Here is a 6,574-nt window from a genome sequence, read left to right on the forward strand (position 1 = left end):
ACAGTTTAAACAACAGAAATTGGTTTTCTCATACTCTGCAGGATAGAAATCAGGGATCAAAATGCTGCCTTGATTTGCCCTTCTGAAATCTTTCTTTTTTAATTAATTATTTAATATTTATTTACTTTATATCCTTACTGTAGCTTTCCCTCTTCATTCCTACCAATCCCTCCCCCCACATCCCCTCCCCACAATCCACCCCTCCTCCCTCTTTCCTTAGAAAAGATGAGGCCTCCCATGGATATCAACTTGCCTTAGCCTATCAAGTTACAGTAAGACTAGGAGCATCTTCTCCTATTGAGGCAAGGCAAGGCAGCTAAGTTAGGGGAAAGGGTCTTAAAGGCAAACAGCAGTGTCAGAGACCACTTGTGCTCTGATGTTAGGAGTCCCACATGAAGACCAAGATTCACAACTGTTACCTATGTACAGAGTGCCTAAGTCAGTTCCATGCATGCTCTCTGATTGGCATTGCAAGTCCTATGACCCCTATGTACCCAGGGTAGTTGATTCTGTAGGTTTTCTTGTGGTGTCCTTGAACCTTCTGGCTCTGAAGGCTTTCTTTTCCAGGTATTCGTCCCAGGCTTCTACATAGCAACCTTTCGTTTTTGTTGTTCTTTTCTGATGTATCTTTCCCTAAAGTATTTTATAAAATGCCAGTCTGGTAGATTAATTCTCACAGTAATAATTTCATTTTAACTGAACTATGGACATAAAAATACCATTTTCAGGTAAATATCCACTTTTCCAACATGGAAATATGACTTTAACATATAAATCTCATGTGTAGGAGGACAGAATTCAGCTGATAATCCATGGTGACAAAAATGTTTGTCTATGCTATATGCACAAAAAGAAGAATTTGATTTAATAAATAATTACCCTGTGATGGCCATTTCTAAAATTAGAATGATAATGGTAAAAATGATACATGGGACATTTATTCCATTAGCTTTAATATAATTTTCCTTCATATTTGAATATATTTTGTTTTGATCAAATCTACCTTCTCTTACTTCCCTCTCCAAATCTCTTTGTGTTCCTCCTGTCATTTGCCTTCCTGTTTCAGGGTTTTTTTGTTGTTGTTGTACAGTTTTATTTCACACAGGTTTCACTTTTGTTGGATGGTATTACCAGAAACAAAGGACAATCTAACATTTAGTCCTAAATGAACTTTTCTTTTTTCTTACTATTCTATCTTCTTAAAAGGATCTCATTGGTGCTACAGGAGAACCACAGGTCCACTTGAAGGACTTAATTCTTTCTTCATCTCTGTCTCTGTAAAGATGAGTGATTCATAAGTTTCAATTCAGATAAAATCTACTCTGCTTTGCCATGGGGTGATTCTCTGTACTGACAATAATGTCCAGAATTCTCTCCACATAGGAAAATCATCATTAGTTTCCTGAAGGATTTGTGTTAATCTCTGATAAGTGTTAAGTTCATATATGTAAATATGTTTGTGTATACATATACACAAACACATACACATACACATACACATACATATATACATATACATATACATATAGAGTGTGTGTGTGAAAGAGATCATATATACATCTGATGAAAGCTTAACACATATATCTATGTCTATGTGTATGTTCTGTATATGTATGTATATCTGTGTGTGACATATATTTCAAAAATATATTTAAAAGTGTTTTAAAATTCCTTATTGAAAGATGCTTAATGTTATGTATCCTTCCTCACATCCTCTGCTTAAACCACCATTCCCTTTACCCACTGCTTTTTGCTCCCACCATGTTATTTCCCTTCCTTTTTGTTTCACATTTGTCCCACTATCCACATCCTTTAAGCAATTTCTTCCTCACCCACTCACAGTGCACTCTTTTTCTTTGTCTTCCTTCTATCAGCAATCCAGGTTATACATGCAAATGAACAATTTGAAGGGATATGTCATTGCTGTCGCTGTATTGCTTTGGTACTGTTTATGTAATTGTCCCACTTTGTAAGCCAGTTATCACCATCCTTTGCTTTGTCCTGTATTTTCATTACGAATATTCTTCTGTTCAGAACTATGCAAATTTTCTTGTATTCTCCATAGTGCTTTGGAAACAGTTTTTAAAATGTTGTCAATCTTCTTATTTTAATTGACTTTCTTGGATTTAAATGACTCTAAAATGTCATCTTCTAAAGAAGTGATTTCCTCCATTTGGTGCTTTTGCAAGGTAACTGAAAATTTGAGGCAGGGGAGGAGCAGGTTGGGGGATTACATGGACAAAGCAATTTTGTGGAGGGTTGCTTTGAGGATTCTACTTTGTTTTTGGTTATATCAAGTTTCTTTTCTTCTATATTCTTCAACTTGTCTTTTTTCTTCTTCAATTCCTTTTCATTCTGCATTAGTGCTCTCTTTTTCTTGGTTTTTCTGTGTCTATCTCCATCTCTTTGTTCTCTCTCTCTCTCTCTCTCTCTCTCTGACCTACTCTCTCTTGCTCCTCCCCACTCTCTCTCTCCTGCTCTCTCTGCTTCTCCCTCTGCTTCTCTGTCTCTGTCTCCCTCCCTCCCTACTTTCCTTGACAGTGTGAAATGAGCATCTTTCTTCTACCATACTGCTGTTTCATGCTAGGGCTGAAATGGCTCTAAATAACCATGAACTGAAGTGGTATTGGGAAAAAATAAAGACTTACTCCTTAAAGTTTTCTCAGATATATCATCACAGCAGTGGGAAGAATGCTAGTACACATTCCATAAGAAAACTTGGTAGCTCTGCATGATTACAGAAATAATCAAGGAAGATCTCTTTTGATGTGCTATGTTTCTTCAAATCAATTATGCGATTAATCATAGGTATTTAGTAAATAGTAATTTATTGTAGCAATTTCAATGTGATTCATGGTTTATATCTTATTTTTATTTATTAAAAACTTAGCTAATATCAATAAATAATCCTGAGTAATCATCCTGGGAAATTTGTCTCCATGTCTTGATTGACATGTTTTTCAATAGCTTTTTGATCAGATGCCAATGCCAGATGTTCCTTAAAACTTTGTGACTTTGACAATGAGATTTTCCTTCTTTGCTTGTTTTGAGTCTTCCCACCTAGAAAACATACAAAAACCATAAACATGGAAAGAAAATCTGATACAATATAGAGAAAAGGATGTAGACATGTGTTCTTCAGAAAATGCTACCCTTTCATCCATCACCATTTTAGCAATGACTACTTCCAAAGTATTTGAGTAAATCTTGTAAAATACATTCCCTGGTAAGCTTTGCTGCTTTCTATATTAGTAATCATGATATTAGTCAATGAGTTTTGGAAGAGAGCATGTGAAGTATACCAAAAATTTTTAAATTGACTCCATTCGCTTCCTTTTTATGTTCCCTTTATTAATCTGTCCATTCTACCTCTCCATGAACATTTACATTTCTAGATAAACCCAGATGATCAGAATGTCACATGAAATAAAAGAGTGCTTCCCTTAAATGCCCACTCATCTATAGCAGGTTCTTTAATCTTGTATGCTACTTCCCCTGAATTATTCAATCACCATTAATCAAGCATATAGAGACTGTCAGTTTCAGACAGTTTATCAGCATTAAATGACTTGAAAGGTACTGGGTCTGAAGGAAGAAATTACATTTATATTTGAGCAAGCTTGTGTGCATGTGGTGCATCACAAGATTTCATATATATATGTATATACATATACATATATATATGCATATTGATATACAGAGATAGAGAGAGTAGATATGTCATAGAGGAGAGAATACCAATGGGTGTGTCCTAGCACAGCTTTTGTATAGGTAGATTTTTTTGAACAAGACAGTTTCCAGGGACATCTGAATCCACAGAATAAGCTGATTAACAAAATGTCTCCATTCAAAAGTAGTGACCACAATTAAACTCAAATAGCATCATACCTAGAAGTTACTATCCCCATTCAAACAGTGACCATTATTAAACAAACCAAATTTATCTGGTTCTTCATTGCTGCTTTGCCTCCCTCAGCAAAGTCCATTAGCAAACAATTCCCCTAAAGATATGGAAGAGGTTCTACTCACTCATTTCTCACATCATGGATGGACTCAGGAAGAGACCGATTCTTGGTTTCAGGAAGGAGAAACAAAATAAAGGCAGAGAGGATGGAACAGCTTCCATAGATGATTCAGGGCAAAGAGGCAGAGAATGCCACAAGCATCATAATTAGTGGAGCCAGGAATAATCCAGTATTACTAATCATTCCAATGATTCCTAAAGCTGTTGACCTAAGGGAAAGAACACAATGCACAAAGAGATAAACACTTGAAACTTGTGCCTTAGGATTATACATTAATTCTGGGAGTCAGAAACCAGTGCAATGAAAATAAAGGATCTTGGCAATTTACTCTTATTACTCAAATTTGTCATCTTTTGTAATATTTTTGGTCAGATTCAGAATATGAAGACACTTCCTTATCCAACATGATGGAACAGAAATAGTAAGACTCTACATTTTATCTTATATGTAAATTCTATACTATAGTTTTATATGTGTGTACACAGGTATGAGTTATAGGTATAGGCTTTAAAACTGGGATGGAGATAGTAAAGGGTAAAAACAGGTTTCAAGAGGTATAAGAGTTTGAGTGTAAATGTGACATGAAAAATAAAGGGGTTTACTGAGTAATAGAAGGGGATCAGCAGAAGTATGGACCAAGGACTGGCAGAGTTGGATCTGGATCAACAGAAAAAGCATCACAGTGATAATATTATAATACAACCAATTACATTGTATGCACATTCAAAGACCTATACCTTCTTAACCACAAAAAATTAGGGTATGAGAACATTCACTTGGCAAGAATAATGAATAAATTAGAAATAATAAGATGATCAGAGAGAGTAATGAAAATAAATATGATTTAAAAATATAACCCATACCTGTATGAAATTACTTTAAACAAATGTGTCAAAGATGAAGAAATTTAGAGCATGATGTTTGCTATGAAACACACCTTTTCAATGGCTCCAAATATTTACAGGAGATTCTAAATATCAGTCCCAATACAAAGTGATATTTCAGAATATTAAAGATATGAACATTATCATTATGGCTAATTGGTTAGATAACCACACAGTCATTATTTTCTTCCTTAAGTTATATAGAATGAACTGAGAAGTCTATTCTATGCTGGGCTTGAAACTTGTACCTTAATGAGGTGGGAAGTAGTTCATTTGAATGTAGACGATTACTCAAATTACATAGAAAAGAAAATGCTCCTACCAGTGCAGCCATACTAATACACAGAACTTGCATTTCTGGAGAGAAAGGTTAAGAGCAGTGGTTAGTTTAGCTTATCTCTTGTAATTTGTAGTTCAAAATTCCCAAACATATAGAATGGTGACTAGGACAAAGAGAGAGAAAAACTGATACTAGTGCTTGTGTTCAAAGGCTATAGACTCCTTCATCATGGAACTAAAAAAAAATAGCACATTATAACACTACATTTTGGCTAGTTGACCACTTGGGCACGCCTACTTATTAAATATGTTCATTCAATTTAGTGAACTCAGTCACGAGAACTTTTTTTCTTTTTTTTTATTAGATATTTTCTTTATTTACATATCATATGACTTCTTTCCCAGTTTCCCCTCAAAAAACCCCAAAAATCCAAACAAGAACAAACTTCTGTTGCCTCCCCTCCCCATGCTTGCAACCCCACCCTCTCCTGCTTATTGGCCCTGGCATTCCCCTACACTGGGGCACAGAACCTTCACAGGGCCAAGGGCCTCTCATCCCATTGATGATCGACTTTGCAAACCTCAACTACACACATGCTGCCAGAACAATCAGTCCCACCATGTATAGTCCTTGGTTGGTGGTTGAGTCCCTGGGAGCTCTGAGGGTACTAGTTAGTTCATATTGTTGTTCGTCCTAAGGGGCTGCAAACCCCTCAACTCCATTGGTCCTTTCTCTAACTCCTTAACTGGGGACCCTGTACTCAGTTAAATGGATGGCTGTGAGCCTCTACATCTGTATTAGTCAGGTATTGTCAGAGCCTCTCAGGAGATAACTAAGTATATTTAGGCTGGCTTGTCTTTCCTTCAGTCTCTGCTCCATAGTTAATCTCTAACACTCCTTCCATGGGTACTTGGTTCCCCCTTTTAAGAAGGAATGAAATGTCCACCTTTTGGTCTTCCTTCTTCTTGAGTTCCTTGTGGTTTGTGGGTTGTTCTTCCTGTATTCCAAACTTCTGAGCTAATAACCACTTATCAGAGAGTGCATACTGTGTTTGTTCTTTTGTGATTGGGTTACCTCACTCAGGATGATATTCTCCAGATCCATCCATTTACTTAAGAATTTCATAAATTTATTGTTTTGAATAGCTGAGTAGTACTCTGTTGAGGGACATCTGGGTTGTTTCCAGGATCTGGCTATTATAAATAAGGCTGCTATGAACATGGTGGAGCATGTGTCCTTGATACATGTTGCAGTATCTTTTGGGTACATGCCCAGGAGTGGTATAGCTGGGTCCTCCAGTAGTACTATGTCCAATTACTGGAGGAACCACCAAACTGATTTCCAGAGTGGTTGTACCAGTTTGCAATCCCACCAGCAATGAAGTA

At 36.3% G+C, this 6,574-nt stretch overlaps 1 pseudogene; it reads right to left on the reverse strand.

Moving 5' to 3' along the window:
• Nucleotides 1-2,999: 2,999 nt before the first annotated feature.
• Nucleotides 3,000-6,574, reverse strand: part of LOC116101399 — a 14,006-nt pseudogene continuing 10,431 nt past the window's right edge.

The sequence above is a fragment of the Mastomys coucha genome, unplaced genomic scaffold (assembly GCF_008632895.1).
Source record: "Mastomys coucha isolate ucsf_1 unplaced genomic scaffold, UCSF_Mcou_1 pScaffold21, whole genome shotgun sequence".
NCBI classification, from domain to species: Eukaryota; Metazoa; Chordata; class Mammalia; order Rodentia; family Muridae; genus Mastomys; species Mastomys coucha.